Genomic DNA, 27,670 nt, shown 5'->3' with positions numbered 1-27,670 from the left:
CGTTCTCTCTCTCGCGCTCATTTCTCTTCTCCCAGCTCTCTTTCTCTCTCTTTCTTGCTGTCCTTCTCTCATCCTTCACCTCTCTTTCTCTTTCTCTCCTGCTTTCATTTCTCATCTCCCAGCTCTCTTGCTCTCTCATTCCTTATCTATCTGTTTCTTGCTGTCTCTTTCTCATCCTTCGTCTCCCAATTCTTTATACCGATCTTTCTCTTTCTCTTCTGCTCTAATTTCTCATCTCACAACTGTCCTGCTCTCTCATTCATCTCTCTTTCTTGCTGTCTCATCCTTTATCTTTCAGCTCTCGTTTACTGCTCTTTCTCTTTAATGCTGTCTCTGTATTTTCATTCTTTATCTCCAAGCTCTCCATCTTACAGCTCCCCTTCTCTCTCTCACTCCACTCCCCCTTTCTCTCTTTCCTCTCATTGTCTTTCTCTCAGCTCTCTCTCTCTCTCTCTCTCTCTCTCTCTCTCTCTCTTAGTATATCTATCTTAGTTCTTTATCTCACTCTGTACAGGAACAAAGTGGAGTGAAATTCCATTTCATCAGGATCGTGGTGCAACAAGAACAAAAAAATCGTTACAAACGACATGAAATCAAACATTCAAACATATGCTAGAACAATACAATAAAAATATAAATACTATAAATACAGCAGACAGTGGGCACAGTAAACAGATGGGACAGTGCAGCGCAGACACAGCACTCTTTACTGAATGTGTGTGGTGAGGATAAGGTGTGGAGTTATGTAATGTGTTAAGACATAAATACATGCAGTCTGATTATAACATACTCTCACTGATATAAAAACAAAAAAACGCAGGTGTGGTCTGATTAGGCACTGGGTCTCGCCATGAGAGGATCTAAAATCTTTCACTTACTACCCTACAAAAAGGCTCTCAGAGGCTTCTTTTGGGTTGTGCACACAGGGACACACTGGCACAGCTGATGATGCAACGAGAGCTTTGTGCAGCATCTACAAGCCCAGCTGCAACATCTCAGAACCTGAATGCCTCCATGCCCAATCATATCTCATCTTGTATCCAGGCTAGATGTGGCCTGGTCTGTTGAGAAGTGTGATGGTCTGTGGGCAGAAGCTGTTACAATGCCTGTCAGTGATGGCTCAGATGCTCTTGTACCTTCTCTTAGATAGCACTAATAAAAAAAAGTGTAAATGATGGGTGGGGTGATCCACAAATCTGGTAGCAAATGCAGCACATGATATAAATATCCGTGATGGAGGAAAAAGATACCTGAATAATGTTATCAACTGTACTCACTATCAGCTGTAGGTTAGATGTTACTATTTCTAAACCAAACGGTCTTTTTGTTTCTTTCTTTTTCTCACTCAATGTCTCTTCATTCCACATCTATTCTCTCATTCTATGCCCAACTCAATATTCTCTCTTCTAGTTTCCTCCTCCATCTCTCTCTCTCTTCTTGTCTTCTATTTATTTTTTAACTCTTTTCCCCTGCATCCATTTTGCTCTCTCTTCCTCTATTTATTTCTTACTCTCTGATCTCTTTCTCCACTCTCTCACCCTGCTCAGTATCGTCTCTCCTTACCCACTTTCTCTCTCTTTTCTCTTATTAAATCCTGTTTAATTTTCTCCGTATCATTCTTTTCATTAATACTTTTCACCTGCCTCTATTCTGCTCTCCCTTCCTCCTTTTCTCACTCTTCCTCTGATCCCTTTCTTTGCTCTCTCTTTTCTTTGCCGTCTTTACTGCTCAGACTTGTCTCTCCTTACCCACTTTTCTTCTCTTTTCTCCTATTAAATCCTCTCTCTCTTTTCTCGTATTAAATTCTCTCTCTCTCTCTCTCTCTCTCTGAACCCTGTATATAGATTACATACTTCATAATGAAGCTTTATCTGCAGATTCCCACACTATGTGTGTTTCTCTCTATCTCTCTCTCTTTCTATCAGTGTTTTTCTGAAATGAGTTGTTAAAGCATTTTTACTGGCTTTAACCTGGAGCACTCTCTCTATTCTCTCTCTATACTCTCACTTCTCTTCTCCTCCTTTCTCACTTGTGTTTTTTGTCCTCTATCTTTCTGTTTTCTTTCTTTCTGTCACACTATCACAATCCTTTCTCATCTTTCCCTCTTTTTTATTCTCTTTCATCTTTCTGTCTCTTCTGCTGGTGATTCCTCTGCTGTTCTCCCTGTTTCTTTCTCTTCCTCACTCGCTCTCTCTTCAATCCATGTCTCTTATCCTTTTTTTCTCTCCTCTTTCTACTTTCTGTCCATCATTCTGTGTCCCACACAATGTTCCCTCTCGTTTTTTTCATCCTCCATCTCCTCTCTTTCTTTCTCTCTGTTTTCTGTCCTAATGTTCTTTTGTTACTGGTACAGTCTTCTCCTTGTCTTTAACTCTTTTCCTCTGCCTTCATTCTGCTCTTCCTTCCTGCTTTTCTTACTCTTTTTCTACTGTAATCACTTCATCCACTCCTTTGCTTTCTTCTCTACTCAGACTTGTTTCTCTTAACCTATTTTTCTTTCTTTTCTCATATTAAATACTCTCTCCTCCTTGTCTTCTCTTTTTCTTTAACTCTTTTCTGCCTCTATTCTGCTCTCCCTTCCACCTTTTTTCACTCTTTTCACCTCTGATCCCTTCTTCCACTCTCTCACTCCTTTGCTTTCTTCACTGCTCAGACTTGTTTTCTTAACCCATTTTCTCTCTTTTTTTCAAAATACATCTCTTTCTCTTTTTCTCTCTCCTTGTCTTCTCTTTCTCTTTTCCCTCTTTAACTCTTTCGCTCTCTTTTCTCATACTAAACCATTTCTCTCTCCTAAGTGTCTTCTCTTTCTCTTTAACTCTTTTCCAGTGCCTCTATTCTGCTCTCCCTTCCTTCTTATCTCACACTTTCTCTGATCCCTTTATCCACTCTTTCACTCATTTGTTTATTTAATAGGAGAAAACAGAGAGAAAATGGGTTGAGGAACAAGTCTGAGCAGTGAAAAAAGCTAAGGAGTAAGATAGTGGATGAAGTGATCAGAGGAAGAAAGAAAAAAGGTGGACGAGAGAGCACAATAGAGGCAGGGTTAAAGAGAGTTAAAGAGAAAGAGAAGACAAGGAGAGAAGATTTAATAAGAGAAAAGAGAGAGAAAATGGGTTGAGAATCAAGTCTGAGCAGTGAAGAAAGCAAATGAGTGAAAGAGTGGATAAAGGGATCCTATTAAATAAACTCTCTCTCTATCTCTCCTTCTTCTTTAACTCTTTCTCCCTCTTTTCTCACATTAAATCCCCTCTCTCTCTCTTTCTCTCTTTTTTTGAACCCTCCATATTAATTAGACTTGAATTCATAATGAGGCTTCATCTGCAGATTCCCACAGTGTGTAGGTGTGTGAGTGTGAGTATGTGTGTGAGGGTATGTTTCTCTTTATTTCTCTTTATTTCTGTCTGTTTCTATCAGTGTTCTCTGGAATGAATTGTAAAAGCATTTATTCTGCCTTCTCGCTCAGCCTGGGCGTGGAGCGCATCCAGCCTGCTGCACTCTCTCTCTATCTCTTTCTTTCTCTCTCTCTCTCTCTTTCTCTCAGCTCTGTGAGAGACAACATTTCCCCTCCACAGCCTGGAGTCTCAACTCCATAAAACATCAAAGACAGAGAGAAGAAGCGAGCGAGAAAAGAGAGAGAGAAAGAGAGGGAGCTTTGCCTTGCATTGAAGCTCTGGCAGAGTGGATACAGAGAAAGATAGAGAAAGAGTGCAAGGGAGGAAGAGAGGGAGGCAGGGAGAGAAAGAGAGAGAGGACTGGAGGAGGAGGAGGAGGAGGAGGAAGAAGAGGAGGGGCGGGCAGGCGGGAGAGTGAGCGAGCGAGCGAGCGATAGAGGGAGCGAACGGATGAGAGGAGAGCCGAAGCAGCCAACCAGCTTAGAGAGACTGAGAGATCAGGGCTGTTTGAACGATTGAGAGAGAGAGAGAGGGAGGGAAGGAGGGGAGGAGAGAGAGAGCGAGCGTGCGAGAGAGAGAGAGAGAGATAGAAGTGTTACTATAGCCACGGCCACTGGATCGCTGACCGCCAGTGGAGGATAATATCCATCCCTCGCTCTCTGGACTGTCACTAAGATGTAATTTGCAGAGCTCCCATTGTTGCCGCGGCGACTTCCTTTCATCCATTTCCTTTTTCCTCCCTTCCCTTCTTTTTTTTGTTTTATCTGTTCTCCAGTCTCTCTCCACTCTCTCTTTTAGTGTCTCTCTACCTTTTTTATTTTTCTTCCTTTTTTTTCCTGCTGCTGCTGCCGGATTTTTTTTTTCTGTCCTTCGCCTTGTGCTGTCTCTCGGAAAGGAGGGATTTGTGAACATAGACGATTCTCTGCTGCAGCAAGACAGTAAGTAAGCTTGGCTGTATTGCAGCGAGTGTGTGAATGTGTGTGTGTGTGAGAGAGAGAGAGAGAGAGAGAGAGAGAGAGAGAGATGTACACACACACGAAAATGTGGCTGGAAGTGTGTGGACTCAAGCATTGAAAGCATCAAGATATTGAAAGGGAGGAAACCGGTCGAGGCTCTTGAAAGTGGCTGCAGAAACCTGATTGGTCTTTGAGTACTTCCCCTGTTTCTCTTGGTGTGTGTGTGTGTGTGTGTTTTGCCTCTGCAGAGCAGCAGGTGAGCTGAACACACATGTGGAGAGTGTTTTACTGTACAGATGTACAGATGTTTACCTTTGAACCCAAAGAAGAAGGGATGCTCACAGATCTTCAATTAACTAGGTGGAAAGATGCACAAGCAATGGGTGTGTGTATCTGGTCTCTGTATGTGTGAGTGTAAAATGGTGGTACACACACACACACAAGCTTACACATACACATACACACACAGGAAAGCAGGAAGAAGGAGAGAGAGAAAGAGAGAGAGAGAGATGCAGTCTCTTCTGTCACTCTTGCGAACGCACTCCCACCCAACCACACACTGGCAAGCGTGTAGACTCACTCACCCAGCAACACCCACTGACTGATCTATTAGCACGGCAGCCCTCACACACACACACACACACACACATGCTCAAATACATTCCACCAGTCTGCCTCACACACACTCTGATCCACTCCAACAGCTTCAACTTCTACACTATACAGTGCGTCCACATATTTCTGGACACGCCTTCTAACAAATGCATTCAGCTACTCCAACTAATGAAAGTTACCCAGGTGTGGAGGAGATACACATGAACCCGTTAGCGCCATGCCTAATGCCAGGTGTAGGCTAAAGGGGTGTAGAAAAAGCTGCCTAGCTTCCTTGAGATAATGATGGTGCTTCGCCCAATACAGTACTGTTGGGATGAGTTGGGTTGAGGGGGGATAAGCTGTGGTTAGAGATGAGGCTCTGAACATCGCTCTGAACATCGCTGAAAGCAATCAGATCCTCAAACAGCAATTCCTCAAAATTTAGTAAAAAAGGCAAAAGTCTTCTATGTACAGTAATAGACTCAATTACTACTCAATTACTCGATTAATACCCATGATTTTAGAAAGAAAAAAAAAGACAATGAACAATGAGCCGGTTTCCACATAGTTTTGTACTTTTTTGTATAGTGTGATGCATGGCTAATTGTTTTGAATTGTGTCTTGCATTATTACTTCAGCATGAAAGGGCGGGGCTAAATTACATTTGCATGTCCTATTAATTGGGAGGAGAATGACGAGAGGGAAGAGAATGCAGTACTTTGGTCTGGAATTCAGGCAGCTTATGCTTGTTGTAGGAAGCCAGTCCCCACCTCTAATAAGTGGAGTTGAGTCAGGAAGGAGAGATAACTAAGAGTTAATGGGAGGAGATGGAGGGTTTTGAGGACTTGCCATGATCATGTAAGCAAGTATTGTGTATTTATAGGATGCTAGATTGGGAAACTGAGTAGATAGATTAAAAAGTCTTGTAAAAAAAATTGGACCAACACCAGCAGATGACATGTCTCTCCAAACCATCACTGATTGTGGAAACTTCACACTAGACCTCAAGCAGTTTGGACTGTGTGTCTCTCCACTCTTCCTCCAGACTCTGCTTCCTTGATTTACGAATGAAATGTAAAATTTACTGATGATCAGTGATGGTTTGGAGAGGCATGTCATCTGCTGGTGTTGGTCCACTGTGTTCTATCAAGTCCATCAAGTCAGTGCAGCGTTTTACCGGAAAATGTTTTAGCACTTCATGCTTCCTACTGCTGACAACTTTTATGGAGAAAAGATGGCAACCTGTGGAGAATGATTGGTGAGTGAGAGATGAGGACATGCCCAATATGCAAATAGTGTGACCAACACTCAACACTCGTTCAACTAAAGAGTCAAAATGAGCAGGTGCAATGTACTTGGTCTGGCCTCAACAAGGGTTTAAATACAATTTGTTAATTTTGCCAACACATGTGATTTTAGTCAGAAGAAATAAAATCACATCAAGAAAAACAATTTTAAGAGAGGTCTCCAACAATCCTAAAGTTCCATACATGGGACCTACAGGTAGCTAATGCCACATTTGATGGCAAAGCACAGCATCTACCACCTGAACGAGGGCAATGAAAGCTATTCCATCTAAGTGGAACCAACAGAAGAGCAGATTTTTGAAGATTACAGAATGAATACATAAGAACACACAGTGCAGACCAGTCAGATTGCCCATGATAGGCCCTACTGTCCAGACACACATATGTCTGAATTGGATCTGGATGATGAGTTACACAGGCACCACTTACCTGCAGGAGGTGCTGGATGCACATCAGATCTGTAGTTGATCCACTTTACAACTTCTAGGATTGTAATGTCTTGGTGCCAGATACCACAGTACACACTGAGCTGTTTTAGTAGCAAGCAGTTGACCATTGACAATATATGGCAGTGCCAATGGTTCATATATTAGGCAGCAAGTGAACAATCAGTTCTAGAATGAGTCCTGAGATAGAATGCAAAATTAGATATTGAATATAATAATTAAAAAGTTAGGTTGTCAGCTCACGTCTTGTAGAATTAAGATCCTGCTCTGTATGGATGGCAGATAGAAGGTGGAGCTTACCTCTTAGGCGGATCATCCACGAGGCATTGGGTGGATAAAGAAAGGAGGGAAAATGAAATTTTGCATCTAAAAGCAGCAGAAAGAATGTGTAAGTCATATTTTTTTTAGCCAGATGGAAGCTGGTGATTGGTTGGGGAATCAATTACGTAGCATTGAAGTCTCCTGGTAGCAGCAACTCAGCTCTGATACATCAGCTCACAGACGCCTCGTGCTGATCTACATCACCCTTTCGAGTGATGTGAGGAGAGAGCGCCATCAACTCACCCAGAGAGAGCAAGGCCAATTGTGCTCTCTCAGGGCTCCAGCAGCTGATGGCAAGCTGCATGATCAGGATTCGAACCAGCAATCTCTCTCTATCATTGTGGCAGCGCTTAGCCTTCTAGACCACTCGGAGCCCCCGTATCTGTGACACTTTTGACCGGATCTCAAAAGCATCTCCAAATCATCTGTCAGGTTTTGTCGGATATACTTAGTATGCAGTGGTCAATACCTTACAAAGGTGCAACAGACAGGATCATGTGCACCAAACCATCACTGACGCTCATGAAGTTCCTACCTCACAAGTTTCAGCACTTGGGACTAAAGGATCTGCTGCTAAAGCCTTGGCACTAACATCTACTACATCTGTGGTAGCACAAGGAGGGCCTACTTAATATTAGTAAGAAGGTGGTGATAATTGTTTGGGCTAATTGGTGTTGGTGTGTTAATTTCCTTAGTAAAACAGTAGCATTTGAATAGATATAAAAATAACTTTGTTATTCAAAGTAGTAGTTTTACATCACTGTGTAAGTTCAAATTTAATCATCGGAATCTCTCCTCATGGGACACGGGAGTATTATTTATAGCTATAATTCATTTCAGCACCTGATTTGGTTAATCATTGCTTAGTAATAGATAGTTAAATCATGTAAGCTGATGATGGAATTGAACTCATCCCTTGGGGAGCTGACTGGTGCCCTCCAGGAGAAACCTGGAACCCACACTGAAAAAAATGATGTATAAAATGTACCTAAAAAAACATTCGCAACATTTGCTTTTTTTTAAGTAAATTTAATTTCAGATAAATTTAAGTAACTTCAACTTGGTTTCAAGGCTTAAATGTTACATAGAGTAAATAAGTGAACTGAACTTTAGTCAATCCTTTCTTTTAGTACATTTTACTTAATTTATTTTTGCTGAATCAAACCTTTCTTTTAGTAACCTTTACTTAATTTCTGTATACAATATTACATAATTACAATTACTTCATTTATACAATATTACTGAAATTTAAATATTTTTAGTTAAAAAACACATTCAAATATTTACATAATCTCAAAGATTCATTTAGTAAACAGACCAGGTCTCACTGTCTCAACACATGGATGGCATGTAATACATTCTTTTTAGTATACTAATATAAAGAATGTATTACATGCCATCCATGTGTTGAGACAGTGTAATATGTGTGTTTTAACTAAAAATATTTACATTTCAGCAATTAGAATATATTATGTATCATAAATGATTTGAGTAATATTGTATAATTATGTACAATATGTAAAGTACTATCATCTAATTATGTAGTATTGTTTGCAAAAAATTTAAAAAGTATACTAAAAGAAAGGATTGATTTAGCAAAAATAAATTAAGTAAAGTTTATTTAAAGAAAGGATTGACTAAAGTTCAGTTCACTTGCTGACTCTATGTAACATTTAAGTCTTGAAACCGAGTTGAAGTTACTTAAATTTATCTAAAATTAAATTTACTTAAAAAAAGCAAATGCAGAAAGTTGCGAAACTTTTTTAAAGTAAATTTTACTCATCATTTTTTTCAGTGCAGACGAATCTGATTCCAGCCAGTTAGCTACAATACAAAGCGTCCTTTATTCCCAAGCCTGTCCTCCCTAGCTCCTGGTGTTTCCCTGGACTTGTCCCCGCGTACGTATCCCTGTTTAATTTTCTTGTTTTGTTTGCCCAGTTTAATTTCTCAGTCTAGCTGTTTTCCTTAAGCTCTGCTTACCAGTTTTCCCTTTGTTTTTCCCCCATTCCCAGTGCTACTTCCTGGTTATTTGTTTTGGCTACTTCCTGGTCTTAGTGTTTTGGCAGTCTCTCTTATTTCCTGTTTTCTTGGTCCCTGTTTCTTTTGCCAGTTTGTATATTTGTTTGCAGTTTTTGCCCAACTATAGTGTGTAGCTTTATTCCCTTGATTGTTGTTTATTTTGTAATTTTGTTGTTTATTTCAATAAAGATTACAGCTTTGTTTTACATCCCAGTAGTGTCTCTTGTTTTCTCTCTGCCTGTTTACAGTCAGGCATGACAAACAGCAGTGCTGTATGGCCCAGGCAAGCTGTTTATTTTATTTTCTCATCTTAGGAGTGATGCATAACTGCATATCAGCTGTCAGACCTGTAATTCTTCTTTTCACTACTTAGACCAATGTTACTGACTCTTCTTGTACTAGTTTTCTCCAGTTTTCTCCATGAGTTTTGTGAATGTGTAGGAAACAGTATTCACCTCTCTCTGGCTTCATTTGTAATTTTAGAGTTATCTCTGTTTATGTGTCTTTTTTCAGTCATTTATGATGGACACAATCTGTTCCAGCACTGCTTTACTACAGACAAAGGCTTTGTTAATTGACATTTTTAAAAAATTCATTTCCAAAGCTCAGTTTATTTTTAATGCTACTCACCAGCTGTAAGCTGTTAACCAATTAACCCTTTGAACCCTAGGCTGTTTTGGTGTGTTTTTTCTCCGTTTTTGTCAGTTCCTCTTTCAGGTCTTATAACACAGTAATTATATCAGACAGACACATGCCCAGAGCTCTTTTACTCCAGAAGCCATATTTCTGTTTAAAATGTAATTATTTGATATGTATAAGGTGGCGTAATCGTCCTGTTTTCCTGGAACTGGCCATGTTTTGGTCAAACTTTTTTCAAACGCCTGTTTTATTTTACTTATTTTTGAATGTATAGAGTTTAAATATATTCACACTTAAGATATATTTTTTAAAAATGGTTAGACTATAATGTTATATAAGTTGTAAGCATAAGAATATTCTACCTTCCACTACCAGATCAGGAGAATCTCTCGCTATCTTTAAGAAACTCCTGAAGACAGAGCTCTTCAAAGAGCACTTACTCTCCTAACACCTCTAACAAACTAACTAATTCTAACCTCATCTCCTTCTTCCTCTTCTCTACTCCTCTATCCCATTATTTCCCTCTGACCTCCTTAAGGCCCTATCTATAGATGCTTTATTTTTAACTTCTATTATTTTTGTACTTAACCTCTTCTATTATTTGCACTTCAATATTGTAAGTCGCTTTGGACAAAAGTGTCTGCCAAATGTAATGTAATGTAATGTAATGTAATGTAAAGAATATTGATGACAGTTCATTACATGATTTATTATTACTTTGACAAAATACATGAACAGCAGATTTATTTTTCTTGATAATCACACCTCTAGAATACATGTAGATTCATAAAAACCTGACACTCAGAGCAGCCTATGCCTTTCAGTATTTTGATCAGGACCAATATGGCCAATAATATTCCAACTAATTACAAAACTGATTTACTGCACTAGATATTTATTTTCATCTGCTTATAATAACAAAAAATATTATAAAAAAGAGTTATTCCACAGAATTATGAGAAAAACACTTTTATTTAGGACACACAATGAAAACTATATACAAAAATGTAAACTTTTTAGTCTAAATAAATAAAACTGTGCAAAATAAGTACTACTATAAGTAGTAAAAATGCACATGCACCATACCTGCCTTCAGTTTGAGGTCAGGTACTTTCACTCTTTTTCTGTGGACACTATTTGGTAATTTATTGATATTATTTGGTTTGAAACATCATATAAATATGTTTAAAGCACTAAAAGTAAATAAAATTGGTTGGGGAAAACATTTTTTTTTGTGGGGAAAGTCAAATTTTTCAACATTTTAAGGAATCAGTGACTATGATGACGTCATGTGATTTACATTCACAGAGAGTGAATGTAAATACAACTGATTATCTGTTTTGAGCAAATATAAGTTATAATGGAAGAAGAAAACAAGGAACTTTGAAGGAGATCCTATTTTTCAGGTGTATTTCCCAATGGACTTTCCCAATGGACCACACTGAGATCTAATTATTATTTTTAGAAAGAGTAAGTTCTGCCATTTCTAACCATATTTTAATTATGCTGATGTGTGAAGGCCTTCCTGAGTATTTAAGCTGAGAACACAAGGTGCACAACCTGTAAGGTTCTAAGGGTTAATATTTTGCCAAGATTTACTATTCCTTTTAAACAATATATGAAGTTTTTTACAATATACTATTTTTAATATTTCTTTTTTTTTTTGTTAAATTTTTTTTTGTTAATTTTCCATCCATAATATTTTGAGTGCTTGTTTTTGTACCATTTTTCAGTTATTGACTGAACCTATTATTGACTGAGATTAAATGGCAAAAATAAAGAGGGAAAAATTGAAGGGTTCTAAAACTTTTAACCAGTAGTGCATATTGACGCTGTCCAATGAAAAACACTTATCTCCAAAACAGCAACTTTACAGGAGAGGGAAAAAACCTTCTAAACCGTCAACGGAAGTCAATGTAAAAAAAAAAAAATATTTCAGGTCATTTTTAAGAGTTTCTATTGGTCCGTTCATCAAGAAAGTTTGGCACAGTGTAAGGGACAGTTTGTCTGTTCAAATTATGTAGTAAACTAAAAATCGACAAAAATGGAGATAAGTGTTTTTTATAGGACAGCGACGATATACACTGATTTACACAAAGAATAAAGTGTGTGGGTTTGCTCTGTGGTCAGTAGGAGTTTTGTTATGGGCAGAAAGTTCAGTAGAATAAGATCAGTCTCCGTTTTTATTCTGTTTCATCTAAAGCAGGGCTGTTGTTTCAGTCAAACAGTGAAGGTGTTCACGGGTCTCCATGGATAATTTAGCTTTAACTCGTTGTTTCTCTGAATGCAGCTGCGTTTAGCTGTCCAGACCTGTGATTAGCTTCAGAGAGTTTGGCAGAAATGGGACATTTGACTGACATGAAAGCTGACGAGCTGCTTCGTAAACTGTTGGTGTCACACCAACCGTTTTGCTGACCTTTATGGCAAATGAAAAATGTCTATCGCACGTTAAATCAGTAGGGATCATACATTTTTACAAAAAAGAAAGGTAAACTTAAATAGCATTGGCTGAGGTTGTACGTGAAAATCAAGAGTCAGAATAATCTGTACAAACTGCATAGGGAGTTGAAGACTACCATGGCTGCATGACTACAGATTATATTTCTTTTAGCATTTTGAGCTTAGTTTAGTTGGTTATTTTCCTATTTTATATCTATTTTTCTGTTTTTAATAAATGTTGTTATTAGCTTCTAGCTTGTTAGCATACAGAATGTCTCCCTGGTCTTTTAAATGAATGTTGATTTATTCATTTAATAGCTGTATCTAATTATTTTAAGCCAGACAGACACTGTGTGATTTTTTTAATCGGGTGCTGAGAGCTCATCCGCATGTTTGAATGGTTTGTCCTGTACAAAAACGCACGCGATTTATATGCTGACACTGTACTGGCAGGCTGAGAGACTGAACGTCATGCAGCCCCAAAGCAGTAGAATTAGCGCCAGATCCCCTATTAATCCACCTGCACATCCTTAAAGGCGCGGATGAGCGCGTCACTTTCCTTTGTTAATTTATTTATAATTGATTTATATAAATGTGGTATATCATGATATATATCGTTATCGTGATATAAAAAATAAAAAAATATTTTTCCCATATCGCCCAGCACTACTTCTAAGTAATATTAATTCTTAAAATTAAAATTTTTTACCTTTTAAATCTATCGTTCTAGATTCCGCGAGATTTTATCTGACTTGCGGGCATCAGGGAGCCATTAGTGATAGGTGGTAGACTCCCGCAACTTCCGGGAGACTTGGGAAGTCTGCTTCAGTTCCAGTTTGTAGACAAAGCTAACATGTGGAAGAAGTTATTTTGGTCAGATGAGGCCAAAGTTTTTTTCAAAGTTTTTGGTTTAAATGCACAACACAAAATGTGTGGCTCAAAATTGATTTGGCAGACCATCATGTACACATCATCCCAACTGTGAAACATGGTGGTGGCAGCATCCTGTTGTAGGAATGTTTTCTTCTGCAGGGACAGGGAAGCTGGTCATGTTTGTGTCAAGCAGTATATTTACTTTTTCAAGGAACTGTAGTTAATGTGGGTGGTGTTTGACTTTCAGGGGCTATAATGATGTTGTCATATGATCTTTGTGGTGGTCTCTATCAGCCTCTGAATGTGGTTTGAGTGATCAGACTACTATGCACCCGTTAGACACATTGTATCCTGTTCACACCTGAACTTTGTGATGGCCAGATATGATCCAATCACCCAGAATACCTGTCAATGCCAGGTGTGAACAGGACCAAAGAGATCGTTTTCTTAAAACGGTGCAAATCCCAGCCGCCAGTATGTCTCCAACAACCCAAGCTGGTATCTCCTAGCCGGGGAGTTTTAGCACTTTCACAGACAGGGAGTGTGAGAAGGCTGTGATGTTATCACATATATCAGCACGGCTAGAACACTTCTCAACCAGATTGTGAGGTTGGAACTAACTGTTGTACAAATATATATATATATATATATATATATATATATATACATTTATAGGATTTGAGCCCCGGCTCTTTGCCTCACATCACAATGCCACAATGCAAAACATTCTCAGAGAGGTCTTTGCCATGGAGTGCCATGTTAAATATCCAGTGGACAATATGGGAGAATTGTGTTTTCACAATCTGAATTTAGAATTTTATACAGGTAAAGGTACATGGTGTCTTTTTTTTAGGCAACAAAGTGGTAATACTTATACCAATATGTTTTTTTTTTTTTCACCAGGGTGTTACTTTACATTACTTTACATTTACATTATGGAACCAACAATTACCTTCTGTGTCAAATCCTCTTATTTCTTAAAAGCAAATATTTTTTTTTTTTCATGAAATCTTTAATGAGTCTTTAATGTATTTTGGCTCAACCCTGTTAATGCCAGACCCACGGCGCCGCCACAGAGCCGAGCCGGCACAAACAAAGGCGAATCTTCTCATCTCGGCAGGGACGTGGGAGTGGGAGTTAGGTAAATGAGTGTTCTGTTGGATGTGCGCTTGTGTTGATTTGGGGTGGGAGTGTTCCCTGCCATTACCTTCTCTGAGTCTATTCAGAGGAATCTTTTGTCTCCGTTCGAGATGCTCCATAATATCTCCCACTCTCAGAATGCGGCCGGCGGAGAGAAAGCTGCAGGTCAGTGCGCTGGTCAGCTGTAATTATACGTGAGCGTGTACCGTCATAAAGGAGGAGGAGGCGGAGGGGAGGGGGAACTAATAATGCTGCAGAAAGAAAGCAACACTGTGTACTTTTTTATGTGGGGGAAAAACATGGTTTACAACAGTTTACTTTGCATGTAACTGATATAAACTCTTTAATTCCTGTCCATTACTCCAAATCTCAGTAGACAGACAAGAACACATGCACTGGGATTGCTGAATAATTTGGCATGCAGTTAGAGTGGTGCTTGAAAGTTTGTGAACTAGGGGTGGACGATATGGCCCTAAAATAATATCAGAATATTTTATGGTATTTTCACGATAATGATACTTTTCAAAAATTCAAAAAGTTTCAAAAATACTCTACTGCAACACAATGAAAATTACATTTTCTAATTGCATACGAAATTATATGGCACACCCCTAACTAAGGTATTTCAAATACAAACATTTTATCAGATTTGTACTAGAAAGTCAATGATCCAGAATGTCACGATACTAATAATGCACTCCAAATATCTCCATACATCCAGGATTCAAATAAAATGACTGATACTTATCATACAGAAACTGTCTCTAGTAGTTATACTGCTCTGGAAAAAAATTAAGAGAGCACTTCAGCTTCTGAATCAGTTTGTCTGAGTTTACTATTTATAGCTATATGTTTGAGTAAAATGAACATTGTTGTGTTATTCTATAAACTACAGACAACATTTCTCCCAAATTCCAAATAAATTGTCATTTAGAGCATTTATTTGCATAAAATAATAAATGGCAGAAATAACAAAATAGATGCAGAACTTTCAGACCTCAAATAATGCAAAGTAGTTCATATTCATAAAGTTTTAAAAGCTCAGAAATCAATATTTGGTGGAATAACACTGGTTTTTAATCACAGTTTTCATGCACCTTGGCATGTTCTCCTCCACCAGTCTTGCACGCTGCTTTGGGATAACTTTATGCCTTTACTCCTGGTGCAAAAATTCAAGCAGTTTGACTTGGTTTGATGGCTTGTGATCATTTGTCTCTCTCTTGATTATATTCCAGAGATTTTCAATTTGGTAAAATAAAAAAACTCATAATTTTTAAGTGGTCTTTTATTTTTTTTCCAGAGCTGTATAAACAGTACGGCTCAATCCCATTTGACCCCTTGGGCTTACCTCTTAACACTACCACTTTTTTTTCGAGTTCAAATTGGAACAACCCCTTCAAGCACTCGATACGTCATCAGGAGAGCTAAAGTTCACTAACTTAGCTGCTGCTTAACTAGTTAACATTAAGGTATCATATGTCTTCAAAAAGGTGGTGCAGTAATTAATTATTATTATTATCCTTATTATCCTTAATTACTTTGTGATTGGGAGCTGAAAATAGATTTTATTTGATTTATTTTTTATTTATTTATTTCACCTTAAATGCTGCAGCCTCTGCCGTCGGTGGAATGGGAAATTTAGCTAGCTGGCTGCTTAGATGATCTACCAGCGATTGTATTGCTTGTAATGAAGAAAATGGCCATGAAGTATAGAAATATAGAGGTTATCGTAATTTGTAACAAGGAAAATACTCAGATTTATGGATTTCTTTGGTTGCTTGTGCTCCATTTTACCAGTGCCTCTAAAAATCTCTGTTTGAAGGGCCATGTAGCCCTAACTGTTGGGCTATTGTCTATTTCATGTAACATATGAACATAACAACATCTACTAAACTAGGGTGACCAAACGTCCGTATTTCACGTCCTGTCCCGGGCGTACCGTTTTTTTTTTGCGCACGTTACAGCGTGTGACATAATCCCTGAGTCGCGTCAGTGAGAGCAGCCCTCTTCTTAAGGGGGGGTATGCAGCCTAGAGGGGGAGCCAAATTAAAGCTCCACATAAATTTCCTCTCCGGAGAAACAGCTTGCTGTTTTGCGGAGCGCACAATTCACACCCCCCCCCCCCCCCCCCCCCCAACGACTGAAATTAAATTCCACAGTCTCAGTCAGTCACCTCATTCACCACACCTCGTCCACATGTCTGCCTCTTTGTAAAAAGCTAAATATCTATTGAACCATTGAACAATTTATCTATGATAGGTTTAAAAATAAAGAAAACTTAAGAAAACGTTAAAAAAAAAAGAAAAAAATGTGGAATAACAGTTCAGCCTAACTGCTGCTCTTATAATAACATTTAAGAACATGGCAAAAAACTCATTTATGTAATTCACGTAAAAATGAAGTTATTGTAAAAAGTGACGGCCCATTTAAAAAACAACAGAAGTTGTTCATTTGTGTCATTTCTAACATATTTATGGTGTTTTTTACTCACTTTTTTCACTCCCACAACCTTAATCCTTTACAGCTTCAAAAACATGTATTATGCAAATTAGGCATTGACCTCATTTAGCCAGGTGTCCTGGTTTACCCAAATAAAAATATGGTCACCCTAACTAAACGTAAGTGATGGATCTACAGCACATTTTTAAGATATTTACCTCAGTGTATTCAGATGCTTCACTACTGCAACCGCACTGACATGTGGTTAATAAGTTACTGATTTTTGAACTCACAAAGTACCTACGAAGGACCACAATAAAGTATTACCATGTTCTTCAATGTTTACAGACTAAAATAAATCATCTTTTTCCAAACGTAAGAACTTTTTTGTATTTTTACTTTTTTTCATGGTGCTACAGGCTCTTTAACAAGTAGAGCGTTTACACATGAACCGTATGGCTTCAGGATAAACTGCGAGTAGAAACGCTTGTGCTGGAGCTGAAGTTGATGCTTGAAAGTGATCTGAATGTTCTTGGTTGCGCTTCTCCTCCCTCTGGTTCTCTCTCTCTTCTCTTTCTCTCCCTCATTCTCTCCTCTCTTTCACACACACGTATAAAGGCTGACGTGAGAACACAGGACGTACACAAAGACGCGCTCTCCTCCAGTGTAGCTCCTCAGTGCTCTGAGCTTCAGGCACAACAGGGTTGTCAAAACACTTAAAACCACTGAAACCACTGATCTCCTTCACTAACTCTCTCTCTCTCTCACACACACACACACACACATCGTCCTCTCTCAGGTTTAGAGTGAGCATTAGCAGTTCGGGGATCTGGGAGAGGATGACAGAGTGGATAATCAGACAGGCGAACAAAGGGAGCGCTAAAATTAGATACAACCAGCAACAGACAATGAGAGAACATCTCTTCTTCTCAACACTGAGATAACCTCCTGTCATTCCCTCTCATTTCCACAATCCAGCACACACACACACACACACACTCACACATTTGCACAGAAATCATTCATAGCTTGTTTATTGCTGTCAGAGAAACAAAAACTTTGTGCATTCATTTTTGACGCTTTTCACTTTTTGACATAAAGCCAAATCTGGCAGGTGTTCTTTTTTCATGTGTCCAAGTTTCATGATGAAATGAATGGACAATTCTTTTATTTTTAATTTTATTCCCTTTTCTCCTCATTTTGGGAGGCCAATTACCTACCTACCTAACCACCTACATTGCCTTGCAAAAGTAATCCCCCCCCCCCTTTGAACTTTTCAAACTTTTGCCACATTTCAGGCTTCAAACATAAAGATAAGAAATTGTATTTTTTTATGAAGAATCAACAACAAGCGGGACGTGAAGAGTGGAATGAAATTTATTGGATTTTTTTACTTTTTTTAGAAATAAAAAACTGAAAAGTGGGGCGTGCAATATTATTCAGGCCCCTTACTTTTAGTTTTAGTTCAGTGAGGATCTCTGAATGATCCAATGTTGACCGAAATGACTGATGATGATAAAATGTTCAAATTGATGGGAGGATGGATAGATCCAAATTCTGGAAGAAAACCTGTTGGAGACTTATCTTCCAACAAGACGATGGTCCAAAACATAAAGCAAAATCTACAATGGAACAATAACAAAAATAACAAATAAATAAACAAACTACATAAAAAAACATGGAACACTGAAGACAAAAAACACAGCAGGTCTGAGGCTAAACAAAACAGATTAACAAGATTTGGACAGAGTAACAAGACACGGTCAAACAAAAAGCACGACAGAGAACAAAGGAGCACATGGGGTATTTATACATAGGCACACACTAGGGACACCTGTGGAAGTAATGAGGAGGGAGGAGTTACAAATGAGACAGGAGGGGTTACAGATGACAAGGCGGGGCTAAGGCGGAGACAGGACAATAACCAAAACAATGCCATGTGCTCAAAAAAGCACCCTGATCCTGCTGCTATATCTCACAGCGAGGGGGGGGGGGGCTTCCCCCTCCAGCACACTGACTCTACTCCGTACGTGGCAAAACCAGCAAGCTGATTGGCTGTTTCTACTGAGAGGCGGAACTTAATTCCTGAACCAGTTCCATGATTGGCGTTAAGAGATTTCCCTTTCACACACAACGGTCCGTCTCCTTAATAATATTACAGCTGAGCTGAGCAAAACAATATCTTTTTTGGGGGGGACAAATCCACCTGTTTCTAATATTGGTTGGGACATGTCCCACCCATCCTCCCCGGTCCCTACATCATTGGTTCTTTTCATAATGAATGGACCAATATAAATGCTTCAAAAACACTTCCATTAAAAGCTGAAGTGTTACCACTTCTACTGTAAAGCGGCAATCTTATAAATCCATTTTTTATGTTTCAACAGTGACAATCTAAAAAAAACAAGTCTTTAAACGCAGCATTGGCGTGAAATCGATTTTTTTATTATGCCGCTAATTCTGCGATAAGCTTGTGTTTTATAGTTTATTGGGAGCAGATGTGCCCTGCCTGCTCTCGCCTCTTGTCTCAAGGCTGCTGCAGCTGCTGTGTGAAAGTTCTGCAGCTTCTTTGTACTTCAAACGCTTCTTTCATGCCTTCTTACAGTAAGACACACGGCAGAGAAAAAAAAAATCCTCTCAGCCATATTTCACATCAGTGTAGGAGAGAGAAATCAGGGCTCATGCCATTTTAACATGCATAGCTAGCTGTGCTCAAAGTGCAGGAATATCTGTGTGCCATGCTCTACGGATTTGTTTCCTTAAATTTCTCACAAAATAGGTAATTTCTACTTTCATCAAAGTAGCTGGGACACTGCCTATAACATGATGCTAAGACCTGTTCAATTTAACTCAATTCAGATTTATTTCTATAGAGTTTCTTACGATGGATATTAATTTAAAGTAGTTTTACACACACATTGCTGGCGCTCAGCCCATGCAGATCATGCACTGCGAGTATGGCATCAAGTGCTTTGGGGGGGGGTCTTGGTCGCATAGGGTTTCTATTATACCATCCATTAGCAATTAGCAATATTTATAAGGCATCAGGTTAGTAAGTAAAACTGCTTCTTTTCTACCAAAAATTCAGGTCAACTTAAATTTGACATTATGGGTGTGTACCAGAGTTCAAAACAGGACAAATTGTTGGTCCACAAGTCTTTGTGATGTATCAAGAGACACGGTATCCGAGGTAATGTCAGCATACCACCAAGAAGGACGAACCGCATCCAACAGGATTAACTGTGGATGCCAGAGGAAGCTGTCTGAAAGGGATGTTCTGGTGCTAACCTGAACAGCTGCAGTGCTGTTAACCAATCAAAGGCGATATGTTTGCATTAGGCCTGGACAATAATTCGATATCGGTATTTATCACGATAAGAAATGTTTCAATAATGGTGATATCTCTCTGGCTGAAGCACTTTTATGTTTATGTTGTAACTAAGTTATTTATAGATGATAATTTGACGGGGATGTCATGTTCCTTATATGTATATGAAGACATCTTGTATTCTTTATCCTGGTTGAAGCACATTTTATGTTTATTAATTAACATTTTAATCTAATAAATTTATTTACAAAAGAATAAGAAGCTCTGCCTCTGTTGTAATTTAAAGTTATTTTTATTGGTAATAGGTATATAGGTTATAGCTTTATGTTTGACAGGGATGTTTGACATGTTTTTATTTTTCTATATGCAAATAAAAGTGAGCACTGATTTATTTTGACCATTTTTATTTCTAAAATATTATATAGTTTTTATGGGAGGAGGTTTCAAAGAATTACATTGAATTTTCAGACAGTAGTAGGATTGTAGGGATTCTAAGCAGTTTTTCTGAGGCCTTCAAAGTGTTTCTATCGAAATTGAGAAATATATTTTAACATACATTTTTGCCATATCGTCCAGCACTAGTTTGCATGTATGAATATTCATGAGCAAGAGCAGAAATCCTGTCTTTCTTCAGAGACCTCTAATTCAGTGATCTAAAGCAGGGCTAAATAGAAACACCTGAACATTTTTTTTCTTCACAAAAAACAGCTTAAATGGCATTTATTCATACTAGAGACCACAACTAGACATTTTAAATGAATGAAAAAACGATGGAATGAGACCTTTTTGGAGTTAACTCAATTTGGTTTAGCGGCAATTTCTTCCATAGAAACTCCCATTGAGTTTGTATCTCAGTTCGATCAAAAATATATAGTTTGTCCCTGGAGCTCCTATACAACAATGTAAAGTGCAGATCCAACACACTTACACACTCTAATATTGGGATGTGCCTGTAGGTCTTCATTAGAGATTAGTAGATCAGGACTATATGTTGATGATTGGAATAAATCTCTCCAGGGTAGAAGCTCTGGTTTAACTCGAGTTTATTCAAAAACACCAGGGAACACCTTACATATGAAATGTCTGAAATATATTTTGTTGGATTTGTACTCCGTGTTCCTCCCTCTAAATGTGTTCCTAGTGTTCGTGAATAGTTGCAATAGCTGCGGGTTTAGACTGCTGCAGGGTCACTCTTAGAATTCAAAAGCTCAGAGGATTTTATTCGATTTAATATAGTTGTAAATGCTTAGGCATCACTTTTGCAGGGTAAAAGAGCCTCAGAAGCAGGTCTGTGAACAGTTGGCTGGGTTCGTGTTGGAAGTCAGTCACCCACAGTCTCCTCAATCCTTCATCTGGCCCTTTTCTACTTTTAGGGTTCTCTCTCAGCTGTTTCAGATCTGTGCTGATCGCGCCTCGATTAGATGATGTTCATGTGAGATCGCGTGTTCTCGAGAGTCCTGAAGAAAGCGCTTATTCAGCTGAGTAGCTGCTTCATTGTGTGGGACTCTCAGCAATGCTGCAAGTCGCACATCATCACAGTTACGAAACGGGCTGTGTTCCAATACAATTACTGAAGTCTCCTGGAGTGTCTCGGGTGGGTAGCCAAAAATAGGGAAAATGATTCAGTATGGGAAAAAGTCCAAATCATGGAAAACCCGTTCAGTCGAGTTAACTGCTAGAAAGTCTGTGAACTCATGGTTTTCATGACGTCAGTACTTATTCAATTAATACTAAGTAAATAAATCTATCTAGGGATATCTAGAGATATTTTCTGAAATGTTCAATTTCACCACATACAATAAAGTACATGGATAAAACTGTTGGGACACCTGCATATTCATTCTTTCTTCCAAAAAAAAGATGATAAAAAAGAGGGTATCACTTTAAAATGAGACTACCTTTATAAAGGGTTTATAAATGGTTTACAATTACTTTATTAATGGTTACTATCTAGTAATTTTCAGAGGAATGTTCCTAAATCTAATAAGAGATCTCTTTTTGGTACCATTTTAAAATAAGACTACCTTTATAAAGGGTTTATAAATGGTTTACAATTAGTTTATTAATGGTTGCTATCTAGGTTGTAAATGACTTAAATACATTAATAATCAGTTATAACACATACGTAGAAAGGGCAACAATGGCCTGTTGTTTGTTAAATAGTGAACCCACAGCCATCTATATTGCCCTTTCTATGTACCGTATTTTTCGGACTATAAGGCGCACCGTATTATAAGACGCACTATCAAAGAACGCCTATTTTCTGGTATTTTTCCATACATAGGGCGCATCGCATTATAAGGCGCGTTAAGTGACACTAGAAAGGGTGCCTATATCAAAGTGAACAGGGGTGGCGCCATGTTTCCTTTCCCCCGGGTGTCTTGCCGGTGGAGCGTCTCAGTATACAAATCTAGCTCTTTCAAAGTCAAACGAGTGCTGGATATTAATCTACACAGATTCCTCTCCTGAAAACTGTTTATTTGGGTGAGTAACGTGCTTCAGTTTATTTACAGTAAGCTTAGATTTCCAGATGTCCACTAAGGCTTGCTGCACCAGCGTTAGCATAGCTATCCGCTAGCACGCTAGCTAGTCCCCTAAACTAGTAAAGTTAACCCAAACTTAAACGACAGCGTTACACTGAGTAATCCTGCGTGTTCTGGTAAGACAGTGAAATATTAGCTAGCGATTCGTCCCCCGTAGCTTGTTTTAACACGGTAAACAAGCAGATTACAGGCTGATAAAACTCACCTCTGAGAGAGTTAGCGCTTAGCATCTAGCTAATGCTAGCCAGGCAAAGCAGCACAGACTTACAGGCTGATAACTCACCTCTGAACGGTGAACGCTTAGCGATTAGCATCTAACTCTAATAATACTGCTCCAGCAGTATTAAAAGTACTAAATTTAGATAATACTGATCTCTGAACAGTGAAAAAGCTAGCTAGCTTAGCGGTTAACATCTAGCTAATGCTATTGCTGCTCCAGCCACGGAGCTGCACGGCTCTGCACGGAGTGTGTGTTTACTTTAGATAATTTAGATAATACTGATCTCTGAACAGTGAATAAGCTAGCTAATGCTATTGCTGCTCCAGCCTTGGAGCTGCACGGCTCTGGACTCTGTATAGCACTGAAACTCTGTATAACGCAGCACGGAGTGTGTGTTTACTGCTACTTACAACCTGACGGGTAAAATTTAGATAATACTGATCTCAGTGAATAAGCTAGCTAGCTTAGCGGTTAGCATCTAGCTAATGCTATTGCTGCTCCAGCCTCGGAGCTGCACGGCTCTGGACTCTGTATAGCACTGAAACTCTCTATAACGCTGCACCGAGTGTGTGTTTACTGCTCCTTACAACCTGACGGGTAAAATCCATACAAAAGGCGCACCGTATTATAAGACGCACTGTCAATTTTTGTGAAAATTAAAAGTTTTTAAGTGCGCCTTATAGTCCGAAAAATACGGTATGTGTTATAACTTATTATTAATGATTTTTAAGGCATTTACAACCTAAGTAGTACCATTAATAAACTAATTGTAAACATTTATAAAACCTTTATAAAGGTAGTCTTATTTTAAAATGGTACCAAAAAGAGTTTATCCTGGTTTTGTTGGAGTAACTGCTTCCACTGTCTATGGAAATCTCTTATTAGATTTAGGAACATTCCTCTGAAAATTTGATTGCACTGAGCGACAGTAATGAATGTTAGGTATCACCAACTCTCGGTCTTGTCTCACTTCTCCACAGCTCAATACCAGGAGACTTTATATATATATACGTATATATATATATATATATATATATATATATATATATATATATATATATATTGCCAACGCCTTTAGCATTAAGAATAAGTTATGGTGTCAAAAATGTCATGTTCATCTTAGAGACAGAGATTTGTATTCTTTGACATCTGTACAAAACATGAAACTTTGAAATGGACAAAGACATAGAACACTGGTAAACCTTCCCAGGAGTGGCCTGCCGACCGAAATTATTCCAAAAGGGCATGAACAACTCATCCAGGAGGTCACAAATCAACCCAGAACAACATTTAAAGAACTGCAGGTCTCAGTTGCCACAGTTAAGGTTAGTGTTAATGATTCAATAATAAGAAATCTAACCAAAAAGAACATAAAGGACAATTGCACTTTTGCGAAAAAAAAAAAAAAAAAAACATCTTGATGATGTCCAGGACTTTGTGTAATTATAAGTGGAACGTTTTGGAAGGTGTGTGTCCTGTTACATCGTGTGTAAAACTAACATAATTTCAGAAAAAGACCATTATAGTGAAGTAAAACATGGTGGTGGTAGTGTGATGGTCTGGGGCTGCTTTGCTGCTTCAGGGTCTGGACAACTTGCTGTCATAAATGGAAGCAGGAATCCTGAAGGAGAATGTCCGGCTGTCTATTTGTGACCTCAAGCTCAGGCTTACTTGGGTTCTGCAGCAGGACAATGATCTAAAGCACACAAAGAAATACACCTCTGAATGGCTTTAAAAAAGAAAAACTAAACAAAATGAAGGTTTTGGAGGCTCTAGTCAAAGTCTGATTAAACAGGACTTTATGCTCAAAAACCCTCCAATGTGTCTGAAATAAAGCAAAATTCCTCCACAGAGATGTGAAAGAATGTGAATTACCAGTTATCAGTAAAGGTTTAGGGGGCAAACACTTTTTCTCACAGGATTAGAATGGTTTGGATAGTTTTTTTTTCCTTTAATAAAAAACATTCTCATTTAAAAAATGCTTTTTATATTTACTCAGGTTATCTTTGTCTGATATAAAAGTGTGTTTGATAATTGGAAACATAGCAATATGACAAAAAAGCAAAAACAAAAGAAATCTTTAGGTGGGGCTTTTTTACGCCACTCTCTCCTGAAAAGCTAGTGAGGTACGCTATTATCATCTAGATCCAGCTTTGCAAGTGGGTCATGGCTCAGTACCGGCCCACGCTTACTTCATTCATGACCCACATACTGCCTTTTAATGATGCCAATGACTTTGTCCTAATCTAGGGGCCAAAATACATTTGGCCCAATTTTCCCCCCAATTTCCCCTCCAGTTTTTATCACTTCCAGTTTTCATTTGTTTTTAGATGTCCCACCTAATAGCTACTGCAGGTCTTTATACCCACTATGACAGAGGTTCTCAATTTTTGTCTTAAGCAATACCACCCATAATCAAAGCAAAACATTTCAGTACCACCTTCCAGAGCTACTGTGTGGGTCTTACCTACTGTGCAATCTGCAAATGATTGATTGTTGTTCATTGTAAATGCAGTATGCCTACTGAGCAGTGATCTCAGTAATGCGTTACTTTAACCCTTGTGTGGTGTTCATATTTTTGTTACTCGTTTACTTTGTTACTTGTATTTAATTCAGCAAAATTAAGCAATTTTACATTAAAATGCTTTACACATGCTTGCTTCACCTAAATTGCAAGCAATAGAAACAGCTTGCATGGCTAATATTTGCCCTTTACCTTTCTTATGTTACATTTCTTTTAAAAAGTGCTACTCTTTTTTTATTAGTTTTTTTTAATAAAATGTAAAAGAAAATGAATTAAACTCAAGATATGAGTAGAAAATTTGTTTAGTTTCAAATTTACAAATGAAGCAATGTTTATTAGCCCTTGGCCAAACATACTGTATGTAATATAAATGTGTGTGTGTGTGGGGGGGGGGGGGTGTACAGTGTGTGTTTATCGAAAATGTGTTTTGATATATGTTTTTCACAAAAAATGAGCCAATACCAATGAGTTTGAGTTAGAAAAAATATTTTTTTTGTATCATTTGATGAAAAATGAAAACGACTCCCACAGACCCGAACACCACACAAGGGTTAATCTGATCGTTTTTTTCAGTAAGGAGTAATCTAACGCGTTACTATTTCCAATACAGTAATCAGATTAAGATTACTTATCCAAGTCACTGTGTGTTAATTTGTTTTATTTCCTTAGTAAAAAGATATTGTAGCATTTACAGTTGTTGGAAAAGTAAGGGGTTAAAGCTGAGAAACATAATGTATTCTGGGAATTGTAGTGTGGGTTTGTAGTCGCCTAGGTGCTGCTGCAGCATCTTAAGTTCTCAGTTCTCTCTCTCGCTCATTTTAGTTGTTTTTAGCACAGCCACTCGTTTTTACTTTCACGTCAGGACCAATCAGGCTTCAATAAATGCCCAGTACTTCACTTGAACCCAGTTTCTGCTCATCTTTCCTCTGGAAAAGAACCAAAATTTGTTTATTATCCCAGAACAGGTAGAATAAAAAGTTTAGCTTGTTCTGACTCACAGAGCTACGTTGAAAACTAGCTCCCTCTGAGCATCGTGACCACTGTCGAGAGGCTGTAATCAAGATAATGAAACACAGTCGTGGCTTTATTGCTGGAACTCACAATGGTTGCTGTCGGCCACAACCATGCCAAAATGACAACAGGCTAGCAAGCTAACAGGCTAACATGCTAAAACTAGCACTCGGGTTTAACACAAACACACTCCGCTCTTTTTACCTCAGACACACACTAACACACAAATAGATGTGTTTTTTTTCTAGCTGGAAATAAAGGCACTATTTTGAGTTTGTATCAGTTAAAGATGATCAGTATCAAGGTTGGTTGTTCACTCTGTGCGGAAGACAAAGTGCTACCTAGCTTCAAAAAGACAACGTGGAATCTGACTTTTTTCAAAGTAACGTTGCCATCACTGCTACTGAGCAGAGGCATGCAGACATAGACATCAGGTGGTGCTTTAGGACCACCAACTCTGCCCTTTATCACCCAAAGTGCCCTTTTGAAACTTCGTTTGTTTTTTTTAATATTATTATTATTAAGATTTTACTGAGGCCTGTGTGAAATGATCTTTTGAAAACCTGAGCGATTAAAAACGAGTGAAAACAGAATGCCCTGAAATCAGCTCACACACACCCGACCCTCTCTTCCTCTGTCACGTGACAGCACGCACGGCAACAGATAGGATTCTTCTCCCCCGTGTCCCACCAGCCAGGTAACATACACATCAAATAAAATCATCCCGTTTGCCCTCTAAGCCCAATGTTTAATTAATTTTGTTGTGCAGTAAAATGTCTCATAGTTAATATTGTATATTTATTTTATCAGTTGGTGGTGTGACATTTTTCCATTGAAAACTCACGTTTAGAGAATGTTACAAATAAAAGTCAAATTTCATTTAACATGTGCGTGTAATTTTTTTATAATGAAGTGCTCCACTTGCGCTAAAAAGTGCCCTTTTCCCCCCCTGAGCACTTGCCCCAAAAAATGTCTGTGCACGCCACTGCTACTCAGACATGTCAAAAAGCTTAAGCTTAAGAGGAAAATAACATAAGTGTGAGAGAATGTAATTGTAACATGGAGGAGGCAGGATGTAAACGCAAGTCTTTTTTATTTTCCATATTTAAACTAACAAAGAAAAGAACACCAGGGAATATAAAAAGAAAAGGTAACTAAAACAAAACACTATGAAACAGAGGATAAACTAAAATACTGAACCAAACAAGCAAGCTACGCAAACAAAGAAACAAACTAAATAAAGCAAACCTAAAACACTGAGGACAAACAACACAGCAGGTCTGTGGCTAAACAAAACAGATGAACACAATCTGGACAGAGTAACATGACAAATAGAGACAAAAGATGCGACAAACTACAAAGGAGCACATGGGGTATTTATACACAGGCACACACTAGGGACACCTGTGGAGGTAATGAGGGGGCGGGGTTACAAAGGAGACAGGAGGGGTTACAGATGACAAGGCGGGGCTAAGGCGG

The 27,670-nt window shown here is 38.4% G+C and overlaps 1 protein-coding gene across 1 annotated transcript in view; it reads left to right on the top strand.

Moving 5' to 3' along the window:
- Positions 1–3,950: 3,950 nt before the first annotated feature.
- The window catches only part of shank1 (SH3 and multiple ankyrin repeat domains 1), a 267,279-nt gene continuing 243,559 nt past the window's right edge, over positions 3,951–27,670 (top strand). The window contains exon 1 of the mRNA XM_049467895.1: positions 3,951–4,330. The gene's annotated coding sequence lies outside the window, so the exon portion shown is untranslated. The remainder of the gene's footprint in view (positions 4,331–27,670) is intronic.

This window comes from Astyanax mexicanus, chromosome 19, assembly GCF_023375975.1.
Source record: "Astyanax mexicanus isolate ESR-SI-001 chromosome 19, AstMex3_surface, whole genome shotgun sequence".
In the NCBI taxonomy this organism is placed as follows: Eukaryota; Metazoa; Chordata; class Actinopteri; order Characiformes; family Acestrorhamphidae; genus Astyanax; species Astyanax mexicanus.
This window is presented reverse-complemented; position numbering and strand designations above follow the sequence as displayed.